General features: G+C 30.0%; 10 non-coding genes across 10 annotated transcripts; all 10 read left to right on the top strand.

Annotated features, from left to right (window-relative positions):
• The first annotated feature begins 461 nt into the window (after positions 1-461).
• On the top strand, positions 462-535 carry TRNAT-AGU (transfer RNA threonine (anticodon AGU)). The gene has a single exon. It is a non-coding gene; the product is annotated as a tRNA-Thr (tRNA).
• Positions 536-1,482: 947 nt separating this feature from the next.
• On the top strand, positions 1,483-1,555 carry TRNAT-UGU (transfer RNA threonine (anticodon UGU)). The gene has a single exon. It is a non-coding gene; the product is annotated as a tRNA-Thr (tRNA).
• Positions 1,556-1,990: 435 nt separating this feature from the next.
• On the top strand, positions 1,991-2,064 carry TRNAT-AGU (transfer RNA threonine (anticodon AGU)). The gene has a single exon. It is a non-coding gene; the product is annotated as a tRNA-Thr (tRNA).
• Positions 2,065-4,541: 2,477 nt separating this feature from the next.
• TRNAT-CGU (transfer RNA threonine (anticodon CGU)) lies at positions 4,542-4,614 on the top strand. The gene has a single exon. It is a non-coding gene; the product is annotated as a tRNA-Thr (tRNA).
• A 1,456-nt stretch (positions 4,615-6,070) lies between these two features.
• TRNAT-AGU (transfer RNA threonine (anticodon AGU)) lies at positions 6,071-6,144 on the top strand. Its single transcript has one exon. It is a non-coding gene; the product is annotated as a tRNA-Thr (tRNA).
• Positions 6,145-8,618: 2,474 nt separating this feature from the next.
• TRNAT-AGU (transfer RNA threonine (anticodon AGU)) lies at positions 8,619-8,692 on the top strand. Its single transcript has one exon. It is a non-coding gene; the product is annotated as a tRNA-Thr (tRNA).
• A 437-nt stretch (positions 8,693-9,129) lies between these two features.
• TRNAT-CGU (transfer RNA threonine (anticodon CGU)) lies at positions 9,130-9,202 on the top strand. The gene has a single exon. It is a non-coding gene; the product is annotated as a tRNA-Thr (tRNA).
• Positions 9,203-15,749: 6,547 nt separating this feature from the next.
• On the top strand, positions 15,750-15,823 carry TRNAT-AGU (transfer RNA threonine (anticodon AGU)). Its single transcript has one exon. It is a non-coding gene; the product is annotated as a tRNA-Thr (tRNA).
• A 2,981-nt stretch (positions 15,824-18,804) lies between these two features.
• On the top strand, positions 18,805-18,878 carry TRNAT-AGU (transfer RNA threonine (anticodon AGU)). Its single transcript has one exon. It is a non-coding gene; the product is annotated as a tRNA-Thr (tRNA).
• Positions 18,879-22,372: 3,494 nt separating this feature from the next.
• TRNAT-CGU (transfer RNA threonine (anticodon CGU)) lies at positions 22,373-22,445 on the top strand. The gene has a single exon. It is a non-coding gene; the product is annotated as a tRNA-Thr (tRNA).
• Positions 22,446-24,203: the final 1,758 nt, after the last annotated feature.

Raw genomic sequence — 24,203 nt, 5'->3', positions numbered from 1 at the left:
CCTGAGTTCAAATCTCAGCAACACCTAAATGTTTTCTCCATGCTTTCCGAATAATTTTCATCAAACAAATGTTGAATACAATTTAAGAATAAACATCTGGTTCTATGAACTTTAGAATAAGTTATCTTAAAAATTAAATTAAATGCTTAGTATTGTGAAGATTTTTGTAGGAATGCATTGACTGAAATAGGGAAAAGAAAATGACAAAGAACAAGATAGAGGTGAATGATCACTCTATTGTTGAATTCAACTAATCCATTCTTCAGCAAGGTATATTTTAAAATGATATGAATAGGGTAAACTTCAAATTAGAGAGGTGTTTTTGAATAAGTGAAGAGTCTTCATTCATCTTAAGTGTTTGAGTAGAGAAGTGTGTGAATTTAGAAAAGAATATGAAAGTGAAAAAGCAATATTCTCTTGAACACCATAAAGAAAAGTGTTTCAAATTTAAGAATCAAGTGGGTGCTGTGGCTTAGCTGGTTAAAGCGCCTGTCTAGTAAACAGGAGATCCTGAGTTCAACTCTCAGCAGTGCCTTGCTTTTCTCATTGTTATATAACAAATCATTTTCATTAGGTCTTATTCCGATACAATTAAAATATAAAAGTCTGATTCATCTTACTGTTGAACAGATCATCTTAAACCTTATAAAAACACAAGTATTTTCAAGATTATAGAATGAATACTGTTATTGCCAAATGAAAAAAATACATATCTATGAGAAAGACGTAGATGAAATTTCTACCTAGATTTGAGCAATATTAATACCTTCATGATTTTTTTTTAAAGAATTCAAGAAATGAAATTGAGTTTTATAAGAGTACCTGTTTATTAAAACATATTAATACTTGCGTAGTGATTGAGTATGTTTTCATGTTTAAGATTAGAATACATATAAAGAAGAATTTATAGCAGGAAACACATTTTCATCATCAACAATAAATTATGTATGCATTTCTTACTATTAACGTTGGTGCTGTGGCTTAGTGGTTAAAGCGCCTGTCTCGTAAACAGGAAATCCTGAGTTCAAATCTCAACAGCGCCTTGCTTTTCTCATTGTAATATATAACAAATCATTTTCATTAGGTCTTATTCCGATACAATTAAAATATAAAAGTCTGATTCATCTTACTGATGAACAGATCATCTTTAACCTTATAAAAACCCAAGTATTTTCAAGATTATAGAATGAATAATGTTATTGCAAAATGAAAAAAATACATATCTATGAGAAAGACGTAGATGAAATGTCTACCTAGATTGGAGTAATATTATTACCTTCATGAAAAAAAATTGTAAAGAATTCAAGAAATGAAATTGGGTTTTATAAGAGTACCTGTTTATTAAAACATATTAATACTTGCGTAGTGATTGAGTATGTTTTCGTGTTTAAGATTACAATACATATAAAGAAGAATTTATAGCAGGAAACACATTTTCATCATCAACAATAAAACATGTATGAATTTCTTACTATTAACGTTGGTGCTGTGGCTTAGTGGTTAAAGCGCCTGTCTTGTAAACAGGAAATCCTGAGTTCAATCCTCAGCAGCACCTAACTGTTTTCTCCATGCTTTCAGAATAATTTTCATCAAACAAATGTTGAATACAATTTAAGAATAAACATCTGGTTCTATGAACTTTAGAATAAGTTATCTTAAAAATTAAATAAAATGCTTGGTATTGTGAAGATTTTTGTAGGAATGCATTGACTGAAATAGGGATAAGAAAATGACAAAGAACAAGATAGAGGTGAATGTTCACTCTATTGTTGAATTCAACTAATCCATTCTTCAGCAAGGTATATTTTAAAATGATATGAATAGGGTAAACGTCAAATTAGAGAGGTGTTTTTGAATAAGTGAAGAGTCTTCATTCATCTTAAGTGTTTGAGTAGAGAAGTGTGTGAACTTAGAAAAGAATATGAAAGTGAAAATGCAATATTCTCTTGAACACCATAAAGAAAAGTGTTTCAAATTTAAGAATCAAGTGGGTGCTGTGGCTTAGCTGGTTAAAGCGCCTGTCTAGTAAACAGGAGATCCTGAGTTCAAATCTCAGCAGCGCATTGCTTTTCGCATTGTTATATAACAAATCATTTTCATTAGGTCTTATTCCGATACAATTAAAATATAAAAGTCTGATTCATCTTACTGTTGAACAGATCATCTTTAACCTTATAAAAACCCAAGTATTTTCAAGATTATAGAATGAATAATGTTATTGCAAAATGAAAAAAATACATATCTATGAGAAAGACGTAGATGAAATGTCTACCTAGATTGGAGTAATATTATTACCTTCATGACAAAAAAATTGTAAAGAATTCAAGAAATGAAATTGGGTTTTATAAGAGTACCTGTTTATTAAAACATATTAATACTTGCGTAGTGATTGAGTATGTTTTCCTGTTTAAGATTACAATACATATAAAGAAGAATTTATAGCAGGAAACACATTTTTATCATCAACAATGAATAATTTATGCATTTCTTACTATTAACGTTGGTGCTGTGGCTTAGTGATTAAAGCGCCTTTCTCGTAAACAGGAAATCCTGAGTTCAAATCTCAGCAGAACCTAACTGTTTTCTCCATGCTTTCCGAATAATTTACATCAAACAAATGTTGAATACAATTTAAGAATAAACATCTGGATCTATGAACTTTAGAATAAGTTATCTTAAACATTAAATAAAGTGCTTGGTATTGTGAAGATTTTTGTAGGAATGCATTGACTGAAATAGGGAAAAGAAAATGACAAAGAACAAGATAGAGGTGAATGATCACTCTATTGTTGAATTCAACTAATCCATTCTTCAGCAAGGGATATTTTAAAATGATATGAATAGGGTCAACTTCAAATTAGAGAGGTGTTTTTGAATAAGTGAAGAGTCTTCATTCATCTTAAGTGTTTGAGTAGAGAAGTGTGTGAACTTAGAAAAGAATATGAAAGTGAAAAAGCAATATTCTCATGAACACCATAAAGAAAAGTGTTTCAAAATAAAGAATCAAGTGGGTGCTGTGGCTTAGCTGGTTAAAGCGCCTGTCTAGTAAACAGGAGATCCTGAGTTCAACTCTAAGCAGTGCCTTGCTTTTCTCATTGTTATATAACAAATCATTTTCATTAGGTCTTATTCCGATACAATTAAAATGTAAAAGTCTGATTCAGCTTACTGTTGAACAGATCATCTTTAACCTTATAAAAACCCAAGTATTTTCAAGATTATAGAATGAATACTGTTATTGCAAAATGAAAAAAATACATATCTATGAGAAAGACGTAGATGAAATGTCTACCTAGATTGGAGCAATATTATTACCTTCATGAAAATAAATTGTAAAGAATTCAAGAAATGGAATTGGGTTTTATAACAGTACCTGTTTATTAAAACATATTAATCCTTGCGTAGTGATTGAGTATCTTTTCGTGTTTAAGATTACAATACATATAAAGAAGAATTTATAGCAGAAAACAAATTATCATCATTAACAATGAATTCTTTATGCATTTTTTTCTATTACTGTTGGTGCTGTGGCTTAGTGGTTAAAGCTCCTGTCTCGTAAACAGGAAATACTGAGTTCATTTATCAGCATGCATTTAACTGTTTTCTCCATGCCTTCCGAATATTTTTCATCAAACAAGTGTTGAATACAATTTAAGTATAAACATCTGGTTCTATGAACTTTAGAATAAGTTATCTTAAAAATTAAATAAAATGCTTGGTATTGTGAGGATTTTTGTAGGAATGCATTGACTGAAATAGGGAAAAGAAAATGACAAAGAACAAGATAGAGGTGAATGATCACTCTATTGTTGAATTCAACTAATCCATTCTTCAGCAAGGTATATTTTAAAATGATATGAATAGGGTAAGCTTCAAATTAGAGAGGTGTTTTTGAATAAGTGAGGAGACTTCATTCATCTTAAGTGTTTGAGTAGAGAAGTGTGTGAACTTAGAAAAGAATATGAAAGTGAAAAAGCAATATTCTCTTGAACACCATAAAGAAAAGTGTTTCAAATTTAAGAATCAAGTGGGTGCTGTGGCTTAGTTGGTTAAAGCGCCTGTCTAGTAAACAGGAGATCCTGAGTTCAACTCTCAGCAGTGAATTGCTTTTCTCATTGTTATATAACAAATCATTTTTATTAGGTCTTATTCCGATACAATTAAAATATAAAAGTCTGATTCATCTTACTGTTGAACAGATCATCTTAAACCTTATAAAAACACAAGTATTTTCAAGATTATAGAATGAATACTGTTATTGCCAAATGAAAAAAATACATATCTATGAGAAAGACGTAGATGAAATTTCTACCTAGATTTGAGCAATATTAATACCTTCATGAAAAAAAATTGTAAAGAATTCAAGAAATGAAATTGGGTTTTATAAGAGTACCTGTTTATTAAAACATATTAATCCTTGCGTAGTGATTGAGTATCTTTTCGTGTTTAAGATTACAATACATATAAAGAAGAATTTATAGCAGGAACCACATTTTCATCATCAACAATAAATTATGTATGCATTTCTTACTATTAACGTTGGTGCTGTGGCTTAGTGGTTAAAGCACCTGTCTCGTAAACAGAAAATCCTGAGTTCAAATCTCAGCAGCACCTAAATGTTTTCTCCATGCTTTCCGAATAATTTTCATCAAACAAATGTTGAATACAATTTAAGAATAAACATCTGGTTCTATGAACTTTAGAATAAGTTATCTTAAAAATTAAATTAAATGCTTAGTATTGTGAAGATTTTTGTAGGAATGCATTGACTGAAATAGGGAAAAGAAAATGACAAAGAACAAGATAGAGGTGAATGATCACTCTATTGTTGAATTCAACTAATCCATTCTTCAGCAAGGTATATTTTAAAATGATATGAATAGGGTAAACTTCAAATTAGAGAGGTGTTTTTGAATAAGTGAAGAGTCTTCATTCATCTTAAGTGTTTGAGTAGAGAAGTGTTTGAACTTAGAAAAGAATATGAAAGTGAAAAAGCAATATTCTCTTGAACACCATAAAGAAAAGTGTTTCAAATTTAAGAATCAAGTGGGTGCTGTGGCTTAGCTGGTTAAAGCGCCCGTCTAGTAAACAGGAGATCCTGAGTTCATCTCTCAGCAGTGCCTTGCATTTTCTCATAGTTATATAACAAATCATTTTCATTAGGTCTTATTCCGATACAATTAAAATATAAAAGTCTGATTCATCTTACTGTTGAACAGATCACCTTTAACCTTAAAAAAAACCCAGGTATTTTCAAGATTATAGAATGAATACTATTATTGCAAAATGAAAAAAGTACATATCTATGAGAAAGACGTAGATGAAATGTCTACCAAGATTGGAGCAATATTATTACCTTCATGAAAAAAAATTGTAAAGAATTCAAGAAATGAAATTGGGTTTGATAAGAGTACCTGTTTATTAAAACATATCAATCATTGCGTAGTGATTGAGTATCTTTTCGTGTTTAAGATTACAATACATATAAAGAAGAATTTATAGCAGAAAACACATTTTCATCATCAACAATAAATTATTTATGCATTTTTTACTGTTACCGTTGGTGCTGTGGCTTAGTGGTTAAAGCTCCTATCTCGTAAACAGGAAATCTTGAGTTCAAATCTCAGCAGCATTTAACTGTTTTCTTCATGCTTTCCGAATAATTTTCATCAAACAAGTGATGAATACAATTTAAGTATAAACATCTGGTTCTATGAACTTTAGAATAAGTTATCTTAAAAATTAAATAAAATACTTGGTATTGTGAGGATTTTAGTAGGAATGCATTGATTGAAATAGGGAAAAGAAAATGACAAAGAACAAGATAGAGGTGAATGATCACTCTATTGTTGAATTCAACTAATCCATTCTTCAGCAAGGTATATTTTAAAATGATATGAATAGGGTAAACTTCAAATTAGAGAGGTGTTTTTGAATAAGTGAAGAGTCTTCATTCATCTTAAGTGTTTGAGTAGAGAAGTGTGTGAATTTAGAAAAGAATATGAAAGTGAAAAAGCAATATTCTCTTGAACACCATAAAGAAAAGTGTTTCAAACTGAAGAATCAAGTGGGTGCTGTGGCTTAGCTGGTTAAAGCGCCTGTCTAGTAAACAGGAGATCCTGAGTTCAACTCTCAGCAGTGCCTTGCTTTTCTCATTGTTATATAACAAATCATTTTCATTAGGTCTTATTCCGATACAATTAAAATATAAAAGTCTGATTCATCTTACTGTTGAACAGATCATCTTAAACCTTATAAAAACACAAGTATTTTCAAGATTATAGAATGAATACTGTTATTGCCAAATGAAAAAAATACATATCTATGAGAAAGACGTAGATGAAATTTCTACCTAGATTTGAGCAATATTAATACCTTCATGATTTTTTTTTAAAGAATTCAAGAAATGAAATTGAGTTTTATAAGAGTACCTGTTTATTAAAACATATTAATACTTGCGTAGTGATTGAGTATGTTTTCATGTTTAAGATTAGAATACATATAAAGAAGAATTTATAGCAGGAAACACATTTTCATCATCAACAATAAATTATGTATGCATTTCTTACTATTAACGTTGGTGCTGTGGCTTAGTGGTTAAAGCGCCTGTCTCGTAAACAGGAAATCCTGAGTTCAAATCTCAACAGCGCCTTGCTTTTCTCATTGTAATATATAACAAATCATTTTCATTAGGTCTTATTCCGGTACAATTAAAATATAAAAGTCTGATTCATCTTACTGATGAACAGATCATCTTTAACCTTATAAAAACCCAAGTATTTTCAAGATTATAGAATGAATAATGTTATTGCAAAATGAAAAAAATACATATCTATGAGAAAGACGTAGATGAAATGTCTACCTAGATTGGAGTAATATTATTACCTTCATGAAAAAAAATTGTAAAGAATTCAAGAAATGAAATTGGGTTTTATAAGAGTATCTGTTTATTAAAACATATTAATACTTGCGTAGTGATTGAGTATGTTTTCCTGTTTAAGATTACAATACATATAAAGAAGAATTTATAGCAGGAAACACATTTTTATCATCAACAATGAATAATTTATGCATTTCTTACTATTAACGTTGGTGCTGTGGCTTAGTGATTAAAGCGCCTTTCTCGTAAACAGGAAATCCTGAGTTCAAATCTCAGCAGAACCTAACTGTTTTCTCCATGCTTTCCGAATAATTTACATCAAACAAATGTTGAATACAATTTAAGAATAAACATCTGGATCTATGAACTTTAGAATAAGTTATCTTAAACATTAAATAAAATGCTTGGTATTGTGAAGATTTTTGTAGGAATGCATTGACTGAAATAGGGAAAAGAAAATGACAAAGAACAAGATAGAGGTGAATGATCACTCTATTGTTGAATTCAACTAATCCATTCTTCAGCAAGGGATATTTTAAAATGATATGAATAGGGTCAACTTCAAATTAGAGAGGTGTTTTTGAATAAGTGAAGAGTCTTCATTCATCTTAAGTGTTTGAGTAGAGAAGTGTGTGAACTTAGAAAAGAATATGAAAGTGAAAAAGCAATATTCTCATGAACACCATAAAGAAAAGTGTTTCAAAATAAAGAATCAAGTGGGTGCTGTGGCTTAGCTGGTTATAGCGCCTGTCTAGTAAACAGGAGATCCTGAGTTCAACTCTAAGCAGTGCCTTGCTTTTCTCATTGTTATATAACAAATCATTTTTATTAGGTCTTATTCCGAGACAATTAAAATATAAAGTTTGATTCATCTTACTGTTGAACAGATCATCTTAAACCTTATAAAAACACAAGTATTTTCAAGATTATAGAATGAATACTGTTATTGCAAAATGAAAAAAATACATATCTATGAGAAAGACGTAGATGAAATGTCTACCTAGATTGGAGCAATATTATTACCTTCATGAAAAAAAACTTGTAAAGAATTCAAGAAATGAAATTGGGTTTTATAAGAGTACCTGTTTATTAAAACATATGAATCCTTGTGTAGTGATTGAGTATCTTTTCATGTTTAAGATTACAATACATATAAAGAAGAATTTATAGCAGAAAACACATTTTCATCATCAACAATAAATTCTTTATGCATTTTTTACTATTACCGTTGGTGCTGTGGCTTAGTGGTTAAAGCTCCTGTCTCGTAAACAGGAAATCTTGAGTTCAAATCTCAGCAGCATTGAACTGTTTTCTCCATGCTTTCCGAATAATTTTCATCAAACAAGTGTTGAATACAATTTAAGTATAAACATCTGGTTCTATGAACTTTAGAATAAGTTATCTTAAAAATTAAATAAAATGCTTGGTATTGTGAAGATTTTTGTAGGAATGCATTGACTGAAATAGGGAAAAGAAAATGACAAAGAACAAGATAGAGGTGAATGATCACTCTATTGTTGAATTCAACTAATCCATTCTTCAGCAAGGTATATTTTAAAATGATATGAATAGGGTAAACTTCAAATTAGAGAGGTGTTTTTGAATAAGTGAAGAGTCTTCATTCATCTTAAGTGTTTGAGTAGAGAAGTGTTTGAACTTAGAAAAGAATATGAAAGTGAAAAAGCAATATTCTCTTGAACACCATAAAGAAAAGTGTTTCAAATTTAAGAATCAAGTGGGTGCTGTGGCTTAGCTGGTTAAAGCGCCTGTCTAGTAAACAGGAGATCCTGAGTTCAACTCTCAGCAGTGCCTTGCTTTTCTCATTGTTATATAACACATCATTTTCATTAGGTCTTATTCCGATACAATTAAAATATAAAAGTCTGATTCATCTTACTGTTGAACAGATCATCTTTAACCTTATAAAAACCCAAGTATTTTCAAGATTATAGAATGAATACTGTTATTGCAAAATGAAAAAAATACATATCTATGAGAAAGACGTAGATGAAATGTCTACCTAGATTGGAGCAATATTATTACCTTCATGAAAAAAATTTGTAAAGAATTCAAGAAATGAAATTGGGTTTTATAAGAGTACCTGTTTATTAAAACATATGAATCCTTGCGTAGTGATTGAGTATCTTTTCGTGTTTAAGATTACAATACATATAAAGAAGTATTTATAGCAGAAATTACATTTTCATCATCAACAATAAATTATTTATGCATTTTTTACTAGTACCGTTGGTGCTGTGGCTTAGTGGTTAAAGCTCCTGTCTCGTAAACAGGAAATCCTGAGTTCAAATCTCAGCAGCATTTAACTGTTTTCTTCATGCTTTCCGAATAATTTTCATCAAACAAGTGTTGAATACAATTTAAGTATAAACAACTGGTTCTATGAACTTTAGAATAAGTTATCTTAAAAATTAAATAAAATACTTGGTATTGTGAAGATTTTTGTAGGAATGCATTGATTGAAATAGGGAAAAGAAAATGACAAAGAACAAGATAGAGGTGAATGATCACTCTATAGTTGAATTCAACTAATCCATTCTTCAGCAAGGTATATTTTAAAATGATATGAATAGGGTAAACTTCAAATTAGAGAGGTGTTTTTGAATAAGTGAAGAGTCTTCATTCATCTTAAGTTCATGAGTAGAGAAGTGTGTGAACTTAGAAAAGAATATGAAAGTGAAAAAGCAATATTCTCTTGAACACCATAAAGAAAAGTGTTTCAAAATTAAGAATCAAGTGGGTGCTGTGGCTTAGCTGGTTAAAGCGCCTGTTTAGTAAAAAGGAGATCCTGAGTTCAACTCTCAGCAGCGCCTTGCTTGTCTCATTGTTATATAACAAATCATTTTCATTAGGTCTTATTCCGATACAATTAAAATATAAAAGTCCGATTCATCTTACTGTTGAACAGATCATCTTAAACCTTCTAAAAACCCAAGTATTTTCAAGATTATAGAATGAATACTGTTATTGCAAAATGAAAAAATTATATATCTATGAGAAAGACGTAGATGAAATTTCTACCATGATTTGAGCAATATTAATACCTTCATGAAAAAAAATTGTAAAGAATTCAAGACATGAAATTGGGTTTTATAAGAGTACCTGTTTATTAAAACATATTAATCCTTGCGTAGTGATTGAGTATCTTTTCGTGTTTAAGATTACAATACATATAAAGAAGAATTTATAGCAGAAAACACATTTTCATCATCAACAATGAATTATTTATGCATTTTTTACTATTAACGTTGGTGCTGTGGCTTAGTGGTTAAAGCGCCTGTCTCATAAACAGGAAATCATGAGTTCGAATCTCAGCATCACCTAACTGTTTTCTCCATGCTTTCCGAATAATTTACATCAAACAAGTGTTGAATACAATTTAAGAATAAACATCTGGTTCCATGAACTTTAGAATAAGTTATCTTAAAAATTAAATAAAATGCTTGGTATTGTGAAGATTTTTGTAGGAATGCATTGACTGAAATAGGGAAAAGAAAATGACAAAGAACAAGATAGAGGTGAATGATCACTCTATTGTTGAATTCAACTAATCCATTCTTCAGCAAGGTATATTTTAAAATGATATGAATAGGGTAAACTTCAAATTAGAGAGGTGTTTTTGAATAAGTGAAGAGTCTTCATTCATCTTAAGTGTTTGAGTAGAGAAGTGTGTGAACTTAGAAAAGAATATGAAAATGAAAAAGCAATATTCTCTTGAACACCATAAAGAAAAGTGTTTCAAAATAAAGAATCAAGTGAGTGCTGTGGCTAAGCTGGTTATAGCACCTGTTTAGTAAAAAGGAGATCCTGAGTTCAAATCTCAGCAGCGCCTTGCTTTTCTCATTGTTATATAACAAATCATTTTCATTAGGTCTTATTCCGATACAATTAAAATATAAAAGTCTGATTCATCTTACTGTTGAACAGATCATCTTAAACCTTATAAAAACACAAGTATTTTCAAGATTATAGAATGAATACTGTTATTGCCAAATGAAAAAAAATACATATCTATGAGAAAGACGTAGATGAAATTTCTACCTAGATTTGAGCAATATTAATACCTTCATGATTTTTTCTTTTAAAGAATTCAAGAAATGAAAATGGGTTTTATAAGAGTACCTGTTTATTAAAACATATTAATACTTGCGTAGTGATTGAGTATGTTTCCGTGTTTAAGATTACAATACATATAAAGAAGAATTTATAGCAGGAAACACATTTTCATCATCAACAATGAATTATTTATGCATTTCTTACTATTAATGTTGGTGCTGTGGCTTAGTGGGTAAAGCGCCTGTCTCGTAAACAAGAAATCCTGAGTTCAAAGCTCAGCAGCATTTAACTGTTTTCTCCATGCTTTCCGAATAATTTTCATCAAACAAGTGTTGAATACAATTTAAGTATAAACATCTGGTTCTATGAACTTTAGCATAAGTTATATTAAAAATTGAATAAAATGCTTGGTATTGTGAAGATTTTTGTAGGAATGCTTTGACTGAAATAGGGAAAAGAAAATGGCAAAGAACACGATAGAGGTGACTGATCACTCTATTGTTGAATTCAACTAATCCATTCTTCAGCAAAGTATATTTTAAAATGATATGAATAGGGTAAACTTCAAATTAGAGAGGTGTTTTTGAATAAGTGAAGAGTCTTCATTCATCTTAAGTGTTTGAGTAGAGAAGTGTGTGAACTTAGAAAAGAATATGAAAGTGAAAAAGCAATATTCTCTTGAACACCATAAAGAAAAGTGTTTCAAATTTAAGAATCAAGTGGGTGCTGTGGCTTAGCTGGTTAAAGCGCCTGTCTAGTAAACAGGAGATCCTGAGTTCAACTCTCAGCCGTGCCTTGCTTTTCTCATTGTTATATAACAAATCATTTTCATTAGGTCTTATTCCTATACAATTAAAATATAAAGTCTGACTCATCTTACTGTTGAACAGATCATCTTAAACCTTATAAAAACCCAACTATTTTCAAGATTATAGAATGAATACTGTTATTGCAAAATGAAAAAAATACATATCTATGAGAAAGACGTAGATGAAATGTCTACCTAGATTGGAGCAATATTATTACCTTCATGAAAAAAAATTGTAAAGAATTCAAGAAATGAAATTGGGTTTTATAAGAGTACCTGTTTATTAAAACATATGAATCCTTGCGTAGTGATTGAGTATCTTTTCATGTTTAAGATTACAATACATATAAAGAAGAATTTATAGCAGAAAACACATTTTCATCATCAACAATAAATTCTTTATGCATTTTTTACTATTACCGTTGGTGCTGTGGCTTAGTGGTTAAAGCTCCTGTCTCGTAAACAGGAAATCTTGAGTTCAAATCTCAGCAGCATTTAACTGTTTCCTCCATGCTTTCCGAATAATTTTCATCAAACAAGTGTTGAATACAATTTAAGTATAAACATCTGGTTCTATGAACTTTAGAATAAGTTATCTTAAAAATTAAATAAAATGCTTGGTATTGTGAAGATTTTTGTAGGAATGCATTGACTGAAATAGGGAAAAGAAAATGACAAAGAACAAGATAGAGGTGAATGATCACTCTATTGTTGAATTCAACTAATCCATTCTTCAGCAAGGTATATTTTAAAATGATATGAATAGGGTAAACTTCAAATTAGAGAGGTGTTTTTGAATAAGTGAAGAGTCTTCATTCATCTTAAGTTCATGAGTAGAGAAGTGTGTGAACTTAGAAAAGAATATGAAAGTGAAAAAGCAATATTCTCTTGAACACCATAAAGAAAAGTGTTTCAAAATTAAGAATCAAGTGGGTGCTGTGGCTTAGCTGGTTAAAGCGCCTGTTTAGTAAAAAGGAGATCCTGAGTTCAACTCTCAACAGCGCCTTGCTTTTCTCATTGTTATATAACAAATCATTTTCATTAGGTCTTATTCCGATACAATTAAAATATAAAAGTCTGATTCATCTTACTGTTGAACAGATCATCTTAAACCTTCTAAAAACCCAAGTATTTTCAAGATTATAGAATGAATACTGTTATTGCAAAATGAAAAAATTATATATCTATGAGAAAGACGTAGATGAAATTTCTACCTAGATTTGAGCAATATTAATACCTTCATAAAAAAAATTGTAAAGAATTCAATAAATGAAATTGGGTTTTATAAGAGTACCTGTTTATTAAAACATATTAATCCTTGCGTAGTGATTGAGTATCTTTTCGTGTTTAAGATTACAATACATATAAAGAAGAATTTATAGCAGAAAAACACATTTTCATCATCAACAATGAATTATTTATGCATTTTTTACTATTAACGTTGGTGCTGTGGCTTAGTGGTTAAAGCGCCTGTCTCATAAACAGGAAATCATGAGTACGAATCTCAGCATCACCTAACTGTTTTCTCCATGCTTTCCGAATAATTTACATCAAACAAGTGTTGAATGCAATTTAAGAATAAACATCTGGTTCCATGAACTTTAGAATAAGTTATCTTAAAAATTAAATAAAATGCTTGGTATTGTGAAGATTCTTGTAGGAAGGCATTGACTGAAATAGGGAAAAGAAAATGACAAAGAACAAGATAGAGGTGAATGATCACTCTATTGTTGAATTCAACTAATCCATTCTTCAGCAAGGTATATTTTAAAATGATATGAATAGGGTAAACTTCAAATTAGAGAGGTGTTTTTGAATAAGTGAAGAGTCTTCATTCATCTTAAGTGTTTGAGTAGAGAAGTGTGTGAACTTAGAAAAGAATATGAAAGTGAAAAAGCAATATTCTCTTGAACACCATAAAGAAAAGTGTTTCAAAATAAAGAATCTAGTGGGTGCTGTGGCTAAGCTGGTTATAGCACCTGTTTAGTAAAAAGGAGATCCTGAGTTCAAATCTCAGCAGCGCCTTGCTTTTCTCATTGTTATATAACAAATCATTTTCATTAGGTCTTATTCCGATACAATTAAAATATAAAAGTCTGATTCATCTTACTGTTGAACAGATCATCTTAAACCTTATAAAAACACAAGTATTTTCAAGATTATAGAATGAATACTGTTATTGCCAAATGAAAAAAATACATATCTATGAGAAAGACGTAGATGAAATTTCTACCTAGATTTGAGCAATATTAATACCTTCATGATTTTTTTTTTAAAGAATTCAAGAAATGAAATTGGGTTTTATAAGAGTACCTGTTTATTAAAACATATTAATACTTGCGTAGTGATTGAGTATGTTTTCGTGTTTAAGATTACAATACATATAAAGAAGAATTTATAGCAGGAAACACATTTTCATCATCAACAATGAATTATTTATGCATTTCTTACTATTAACGTTGGTGCTGTGGCTTAGTGGTTAAAGCGCCTGTCTCATAAACAAGAAATCCTGAGTTCAAAGCTCAGCAGCATTTAACTGTTTTCTCCATGCTTTCCGAATAATTTTCATCAAACAAGTGTTGAATACAATTTAAGTATAAACATCTGGTTCTATGAACTTTAGCATAAGTTATCTTAAAAATTGAATAAAATGCTTGGTATTGTGAAGATTTTTGTAGGAATGCATTGACTGAAATAGGGAAAAGAAAATGACAAAGAACAAGATAGAGGTGACTGATCACTCTATTGTTGAATTCAACTAATCCATTCTTCAGCAAAGTATATTTTAAAATGATATGAATAGGGTAAACTTCAAATTAGAGAGGTGTTTTTGAATAAGTGAAGAGTCTTCATTCATCTTAAGTGTTTGAGTAGAGAAGTGTGTGAACTTAGAAAAGAATATGAAAGTGAAAAAGCAATATTCTCTTGAACACCATAAAGAAAAGTGTTTCAAATTTAAGAATCAAGTGGGTGCTGTGGCTTAGCTGGTTAAAGCGCCTGTCTAGTAAACAGGAGATCCTGAGTTCACCTCTCAGCCGTGCCTTGCTTTTCTCATTGTTATATAACAAATCATTTTCAGTAGGTCTTATTCCTATACAATTAAAATGTGAAGTCTGATTCATCTTACTGTTGAACAGATCATCTTAAACCTTATAAAAACCCAAGTATTTTCAAGATTATAGAATGAATACTGTTATTGCAAAATGAAAAAAATACATATCTATGAGAAAGACGTAGATGAAATGTCTACCTAGATTGGAGCAATATTATTACCTTCATGAAAAAAAATTGTAAAGAATTCAAGAAATGAAATTGGGTTTTATAAGAGTACCTGTTTATTAAAACATATGAATCCTTGCGTAGTGATTGAGTATCTTTTCATGTTTAAGATTACAGTACATATAAAGAAGAATTTATAGCAGAAAACACATTTTCATCATCAACAATAAATTCTTTATGCATTTTTTACTATTACCGTTGGTGCTGTGGCTTAGTGGTTAAAGCTCCTGTCTCGTAAACAGGAAATCTTGAGTTCAAATCTCAGCAGCATTGAACTGTTTTCTCCATGCTTTCCGAATAATTTTCATCAAACAAGTGTTGAATACAATTTAAGTATAAACATCTGGTTCTATGAACTTTAGAATAAGTTATCTTAAAAATTAAATAAAATGCTTGGTATTGTGAAGATTTTTGTAGGAATGCATTGACTGAAATAGGGAAAAGAAAATGACAAAGAACAAGATAGAGGTGAATGATCACTCTATTGTTGAATTCAACTAATCCATTCTTCAGCAAGGTATATTTTAAAATGATATGAATAGGGTAAACTTCAAATTAGAGAGGTGTTTTTGAATAAGTGAAGAGTCTTCATTCATCTTAAGTGTTTGAGTAGAGAAGTGTTTGAACTTAGAAAAGAATATGAAAGTGAAAAAGCAATATTCTCTTGAACACCATAAAGAAAAGTGTTTCAAATTTAAGAATCAAGTGGGTGCTGTGGCTTAGCTGGTTAAAGCGCCTGTCTAGTAAACAGGAGATCCTGAGTTCAACTCTCAGCAGTGCCTTGCTTTTCTCATTGTTATATAACACATCATTTTCATTAGGTCTTATTCCAATACAATTAAAATATAAAAGTCTGATTCATCTTACTGTTGAACAGATCATCTTTAACCTTATAAAAACCCAAGTATTTTCAAGATTATAGAATGAATACTGTTATTGCAAAATGAAAAAAATACATATCTATGAGAAAGACGTAGATGAAATGTCTACCTAGATTGGAGCAATATTATTACCTTCATGAAAAAAATTTGTAAAGAATTCAAGAAATGAAATTGGGTTTTATAAGAGTACCTGTTTATTAAAACATATGAATCCTTGCGTAGTGATTGAGTATCTTTTCGTGTTTAAGATTACAATACATATAAAGAAGTATTTATAGCAGAAATTACATTTTCATCATCAACAATAAATTATTTATGCATTTTTTACTAGTACCGTTTGTGCTGTGGCTTAGTGGTTAAAGCTCCTGTCTCGTAAACAGGAAATCCTGAGTTCAAATCTCAGCAGCATTTAACTGTTTTCTTCATGCTTTCCGAATAATTTTCATCAAACAAGTGTTGAATACAATTTAAGTATAAACAACTGGTTCTATGAACTTTAGAATAAGTTATCTTAAAAATTAAATAAAATACTTGGTATTGTGAAGATTTTTGTAGGAATGCATTGATTGAAATAGGGAAAAGAAAATGACAAAGAACAAGATAGAGGTGAATGATCACTCTATAGTTGAATTCAACTAATCCATTCTTCAGCAAGGTATATTTTAAAATGATATGAATAGTGTAAACTTCAAATTAGAGAGGTGTTTTTGAATAAGTGAAGAGTCTTCATTCATCTTAAGTTCATGAGTAGAGAAGTGTGTGAACTTAGAAAAGAATATGAAAGTGAAAAAGCAATATTCTCTTGAACACCATAAAGAAAAGTGTTTCAAAATTAAGAATCAAGTGGGTGCTGTGGCTTAGCTGGTTAAAGCGCCTGTTTAGTAAAAAGGAGATCCTGAGTTCAACTCTCAGCAGCGCCTTGCTTTTCTCATTGTTATATAACAAATCATTTTCATTAGGTCTTATTCCGATACAATTAAAATATAAAAGTCTGATTCATCTTACTGTTGAACAGATCATCTTAAACCTTCTAAAAACCCAAGTATTTTCAAGAATATAGAATGAATACTGTTATTGCAAAATGAAAAAATTATATATCTATGAGAAAGACGTAGATGAAATTTCTACCTAGATTTGAGCAATATTAATACCTTCATGAAAAAAAATTGTAAAGAATTCAAGACATGAAATTGGGTTTTATAAGAGTACCTGTTTATTAAAACATATTAATCCTTGCGTAGTGATTGAGTATCTTTTCGTGTTTAAGATTACAATACATATAAAGAAGAATTTATAGCAGAAAACACATTTTCATCATCAACAATGAATTATTTATGCATTTTTTACTATTAACGTTGGTGCTGTGGCTTAGTGGTTAAAGCGCCTGTCTCATAAACAGGAAATCATGAGTTCGAATCTCAGCATCACCTAACTGTTTTCTCCATGCTTTCCGAATAATTTACATCAAACAAGTGTTGAATACAATTTAAGAATAAACATCTGGTTCCATGAACTTTAGAATAAGTTATCTTAAAAATTAAATAAAATGCTTGGTATTGTGAAGATTTTTGTAGGAATGCATTGACTGAAATAGGGAAAAGAAAATGACAAAGAACAAGATAGAGGTGAATGATCACTCTATTGTTGAATTCAACTAATCCATTCTTCAGCAAGGTATATTTTAAAATGATATGAATAGGGTAAACTTCAAATTAGAGAGGTGTTTTTGAATAAGTGAAGAGTCTTCATTCATCTTAAGTGTTTGAGTAGAGAAGTGTGTGAACTTAGAAAAGAATATGAAAGTGAAAAAGCAATATTCTCTTGAACACCATAAAGAAAAGTGTTTCAAAATAAAGAATCAAGTGAGTGCTGTGGCTAAGCTGGTTATAGCACCTGTTTAGTAAAAAGGAGATCCTGAGTTCAAATCTCAGCAGCGCCTTGCTTTTCTCATTGTTATATAACAAATCATTTTCATTAGGTCTTATTCCGATACAATTAAAATATAAAAGTCTGATTCATCTTACTGTTGAACAGATCATCTTAAACCTTATAAAAACACAAGTATTTTCAAGATTATAGAATGAATACTGTTATTGCCAAATGAAAAAAATACATATCTATGAGAAAGACGTAGATGAAATTTCTACCTAGATTTGAGCAATATTAATACCTTCATGATTTTTTTTTAAAGAATTCAAGAAATGAAATTGGGTTTTATAAGAGTACCTGTTTATTAAAACATATTAATACTTGCGTAGTGATTGAGTATGTTTTCGTGTTTAAGATTACAATACATATAAAGAAGAATTTATAGCAGGAAACACATTTTCATCATCAACAATGAATTATTTATGCATTTCTTACTATTAACGTTGGTGCTGTGGCTTAGTGGTTAAAGCGCCTGTCTCGTAAACAAGAAATCCTGAGTTCAAAGCTCAGCAGCATTTAACTGTTTTCTCCATGCTTTCCGAATAATTTTCATCAAACAAGTGTTGAATACAATTTAAGTATAAACATCTGGTTCTATGAACTTTAGCATAAGTTATCTTAAAAATTGAATAAAATGCTTGGTATTGTGAAGATTTTTGTAGGAATGCATTGACTGAAATAGGGAAAAGAAAATGACAAAGAACAAGATAGAGGTGACTGATCACTCTATTGTTGAATTCAACTAATCTATTCTTCAGCAAGGTATATTTTAAAATGATATGAATAGGGTAAACTTCAAATTAGAGAGGTGTTTTTGAATAAGTGAAGAGTCTTCATTCATCTTAAGTGTTTGAGTAGAGAAGTGTTTGAACTTAGAAAAGAATATGAAAGTGAAAAAGCAATATTCTCTTGAACACCATAAAGAAAAGTGTTTCAAAATTAAGAATCAAGTGGGTGCTGTGGCTTAGCTGGTTAAAGCGCCTGTCTAGTAAACAGGAGATCCTGAGTTCAACTCTCAGCAGTACCTTGCTTTTCTCATTGTTATATAACACATCATTTTCATTAGGTCTTATTCCGATACAATTAAAATATAAAAGTCTGATTCATCTTACTGTTGAACAGATCATCTTTAACCTTATAAAAACCCAAGTATTTTCAAGATTATAGAATGAATACTGTTATTGCAAAATGAAAAAAATACATATCTATGAGAAAGACGTAGATGAAATGTCTACCTAGATTGGAGCAATATTATTACCTTCATGAAAAAAAATTGTAAAGAATTCAAGAAATGAAATTGGGTTTTATAAGAGTACCTGTTTATTAAAACAGTTGAATCATTGCGTAGTGATTGAGTATCTTTTCGTGTTTAAGATTACAATACATATAAAGAAGAATTTATAGCAGAAATTACATTTTCATCATCAACAATAAATTCTTTATGCATTTTTTACTATTACCGTTGGTGCTGTGGCTTAGTGGTTAAAGCTCCTGTCTCGTAAACAGGAAATCTTGAGTTCAAATCTCAGCAGCATTTAACTGTTTTCTCCATGCTTTCCGAATAATTTTCATCAAACAAGTGTTGAATACAATTTAAGTATAAACAACTGGTTCTATGAACTTTAGAATAAGTTATCTTAAAAATTAAATAAAATACTTGGTATTGTGAAGATTTTTGTAGGAATGCATTGATTGAAATAGGGAAAAGAAAATGACAAAGAACAAGATAGAGGTGAATGATCACTCTATTGTTGAATTCAACTAATCCATTCTTCAGCAAGGTATATTTTAAAATGATATGAATAGGGTAAACTTCAAATTAGAGAGGTGTTTTTGAATAAGTGAAGAGTCTTCATTCATCTTAAGTTCATGAGTAGAGAAGTGTGTGAACTTAGAAAAGAATATGAAAGTGAAAAAGCAATATTCTCTTGAACACCATAAAGAAAAGTGTTTCAAAATTAAGAATCAAGTGGGTGCTGTGGTTTACTTGTATAAAGCGCCTGTTTAGTAAAAAGGAGATCCTGAGTTCAACTCTCAGCAGCGCCTTGCTTTTCTCATTGTTATATAACAAATCATTTTCATTAGGTCTTATTCCGATACAATTAAAATATAAAAGTCTGATTCATCTTACTGTTGAACAGATCATCTTAAACCTTCTAAAAACCCAAGTATTTTCAAGATTATAGAATGAATACTGTTATTGCAAAATGAAAAAATTATATATCTATGAGAAAGACGTAGATGAAATTTCTACCTAGATTTGAGCAATATTAATACCTTCATGAAAAAAAATTGTAAAGAATTCAAGAAATGAAATTGGGTTTTATACGAGTACCTGTTTATTAAAACATATTAATCCTTGCGTAGTGATTGAGTATCTTTTCGTGTTTAAGATTACAATACATATGAAGAAGAATTTATAGCAGAAAACACATTTTCATCATCAACAATGAATTATTTATGCATTTTTTACTATTAACGTTGGTGCTGTGGCTGAGTGGTTAAAGCGCCTGTCTCATAAACAGGAAATCATGAGTTCGAATCTCAGCATCACCTAACTGTTTTCTCCATGCTTTCCGAATAATTTACATCAAACAAGTGTTGAATACAATTTAAGAATAAACATCTGGTTCCATGAACTTTAGAATAAGTTATCTTAAAAATTAAATAAAATGCTTGGTATTGTGAAGATTTTTGTAGGAATGCATTGACTGAAATAGGGAAAAGAAAATGACAAAGAACAAGATAGAGGTGAATGATCACTCTATTGTTGAATTCAACTAATCCATTCTTCAGCAAGGTATATTTTAAAATGATATGAATAGGGTAAACTTCAAATTAGAGAGGTGTTTTTGAATAAGTGAAGAGTCTTCATTCATCTTAAGTGTTTGAGTAGAGAAGTGTGTGAACTTAGAAAAGAATATGAAAGTGAAAAAGCAATATTCTCTTGAACACCATAAAGAAAAGTGTTTCAAAATAAAGAATCAAGTGGGTGCTGTGGCTAAGCTGGTTATAGCACCTGTTTAGTAAAAAGGAGATCCTGAGTTCAAATCTCAGCAGCGCCTTGCTTTTCTCATTGTTATATAACAAGTCATTTTCATTAGGTCTTATTCCGATACAATTAAAATATAAAAGTCTGATTCATCTTACTGTTGAACAGATCATCTTAAACCTTATAAAAACACAAGTATTTTCAAGATTATAGAATGAATACTGTTATTGCAAAATGAAAAAAATACATATCTATGAGAAAGACGTAGATGAAATGTCTACCTAGATTGGAGCAATATTATTACCTTCATGAAAAAAAATTGTAAAGAATTCAAGAAATGAAATTGGGTTTTAATAAGAGTACCTGTTTATTAAAACATATGAATCCTTGCGTAGTGATTGAGTATCTTTTCATGTTTAAGATTACAATACATATGAAGAAGAATTTATAGCAGAAAACACATTTTCATCATCAACAATAAATTCTTTATGCATTTTTTACTATTACCGTTGGTGCTGTGGCTTAGTGGTTAAAGCTCCTGTCTCGTAAACAGGAAATCTTGAGTTCAAATCTCAGCAGCATTTAACTGTTTTCTCCATGCTTTCCGAATAATTTTCATCAAACAAGTGTTGAATACAATTTAAGTATAAACATCTGGTTCTATGAACTTTAGCATAAGTTATCTTAAAAATTGAATAAAATGCTTGGTATTGTGAAGATTTTTGTAGGACTGCATTGACTGAAATAGGGCAAAGAAAATGACAAAGAACACGATAGAGGTGACTGATCACTCTATTGTTGAATTCAACTAATCAATTCTTCAGCAAAGTATATTTTAAAATGATATGAATAGGGTAAACTTCAAATTAGAGAGGTGTTTTTGAATAAGTGAAGAGTCTTCATTCATCTTAAGTGTTTGAGTAGAGAAGTGTGTGAACTTAGAAAAGAATATGAAAGTGAAAAAGCAATATTCTCTTGAACACCATAAAGAAAAGTGTTTCAAATTTAAGAATCAAGTGGGTGCTGTGGCTTAGCTGGTTAAAGCGCCTGTCTAGTAAACAGGAGATCCTGAGTTCAACTCTCAGCCGTGCCTTGCTTTTCTCATTGTTATATAACAAATCATTTTCAGTAGGTCTTATTCCAATACAATTAAAATATAAAAATCTGATTCATTTTACTGTTGAACAGATCATCTTAAACCTTATAAAAACCCAAGTATTTTCAAGATTATAGAATGAATAATGTTATTGCAAAATGAAAAAAATACATATCTATGAGAAAGACGTAGATGAAATGTCTACCTAGATTGGAGCAATATTATTACCTTCATGAAAAAAAATTGTAAAGAATTCAAGAAATGAAATTGGGTTTTATAAGAGTACCTGTTTATTAAAACATATGAATCCTTGCGTAGGATTGAGTATCTTTTCGTGTTTAAGATTACAATACATATAAAGAATAATTTATAGCAGAAATTACATTTTCATCATCAACAATAAATTATTTATGCATTTTTTACTAGTACCGTTGGTGCTGTGGCTTAGTGGTTAAAGCTCCTGTCTCGTAAACAGGAAATCCTGAGTTCAAATCTCAGCAGCATTTAACTGTTTTCTTCATGCTTTCCGAATAATTTTCATCAAACAAGTGTTGAGTACAATTTAAGTATAAACAACTGGTTCTATGAACTTTAGAATAAGTTATCTTAAAAATTAAATAAAATACTTGGTATTGTGAAGATTTTTGTAGGAATGCATTGATTGAAATAGGGAAAAGAAAATGACAAAGAACAAGATAGAGGTGAATGATCACTCTATTGTTGAATTCAACTAATCCATTCTTCAGCAAGGTATATTTTAAAATGATATGAATAGGGTAAACTTCAAATTAGAGAGGTATTTTTGAATAAGTGAAGAGTCTTCATTCATCTTAAGTTCATGAGTAGAGAAGTGTGTGAACTTAGAAAAGAATATGAAAGTGAAAAAGCAATATTCTCTTGAACACCATAAAGAAAAGTGTTTCAGACATAAGAATCAAGTGGGTGATGTGGCTTAGCTGGTTAAAGCGCCTGTTTAGTAAACAGGAGATCCTGAGTTCAACTCTCAGCAGCGCCTTGCTTTTCTCATTGTTATATAACAAATCATTTTCATTAGGTCTTATTCCGATACAATTAAAATATAAAAGTCTGATTCATCTTACTGTTGAACAGATCATCTTAAACCTTCTAAAAACCCAAGTATTTTCAAGATTATAGAATGAATACTGTTATTGCAAAATGAAAAAATTATATATCTATGAGAAAGACGTAGATGAAATTTCTACCTAGATTTGAGCAATATTAATACCTTCATGAAAAAAATTGTAAAGAATTCAAGAAATGGAATTGGGTTTTATAAGAGTACCTGTTTATTAAAACATATTAATCCTTGCGTAGTGATTGAGTATCTTTTCGTGTTTAAGATTACAATACATATAAAGAAGAATTTATAGCAGAAAACACATTTTCATCATCAACAATTAATTATTTATGCATTTTTTACTATTAACGTTGGTGCTGTGGCTTAGTGGTTAAAGCGCCTGTCTCATAAACAGGAAATCATGAGTTCGAATCTCAGCATCACCTAACTGTTTTCTCCATGCTTTCCGAATAATTTACATCAAACAAGTGTTGAATACAATTTAAGAATAAACATCTGGTTCCATGAACTTTAGAATAAGTTATCTTAAAAATTAAATAAAATGCTTGGTATTGTGAAGATTTTTGTAGGAATGCATTGACTGAAATAGGGAAAAGAACATGACAAAGAACAAGATAGAGGTGAATGATCACTCTATTGTTGAATTTAACTAATCCATTCTTCAGCAAGGTATATTTTAAAATGATATGAATAGGGTAAACTTCAAATTAGAGAGGTGTTTTTGAATAAGTGAAGAGTCTTCATTCATCTTAAGTGTTTGAGTAGAGGAGTGTGTGAACTTAGAAAAGAATATGAAAGTGAAAAAGCAATATTCTCTTGAAAACCATAAAGAAAAGTGTTTCAAATTAAAGAATCAAGTGGGTGCTGTGGCTAAGCTGGTTATAGCACCTGTTTAGTAAAAAGGAGATCCTGAGTTCAAATCTCAGCAGCGCCTTGCTTTTCTCATTGTTATATAACAAATCATTTTCATTAGGTCTTATTCCGATACAATTAAAATATAAAAGTCTGATTCATCTTACTGTTGAACAGATCATCTTAAACCTTATAAAAACACAAGTATTTTCAAGATTATAGAATGAATACTGTTATTGCCAAATGAAAAAAATACATATCTATGAGAAAGACGTAGATGAAATTTCTACCTAGATTTGAGCAATATTAATAC

Source organism: Lissotriton vulgaris, chromosome 12 (genome assembly GCF_964263255.1).
Source record: "Lissotriton vulgaris chromosome 12, aLisVul1.2, whole genome shotgun sequence".
Classification (NCBI taxonomy): domain Eukaryota; kingdom Metazoa; phylum Chordata; class Amphibia; order Caudata; family Salamandridae; genus Lissotriton; species Lissotriton vulgaris.
This window is presented reverse-complemented; position numbering and strand designations above follow the sequence as displayed.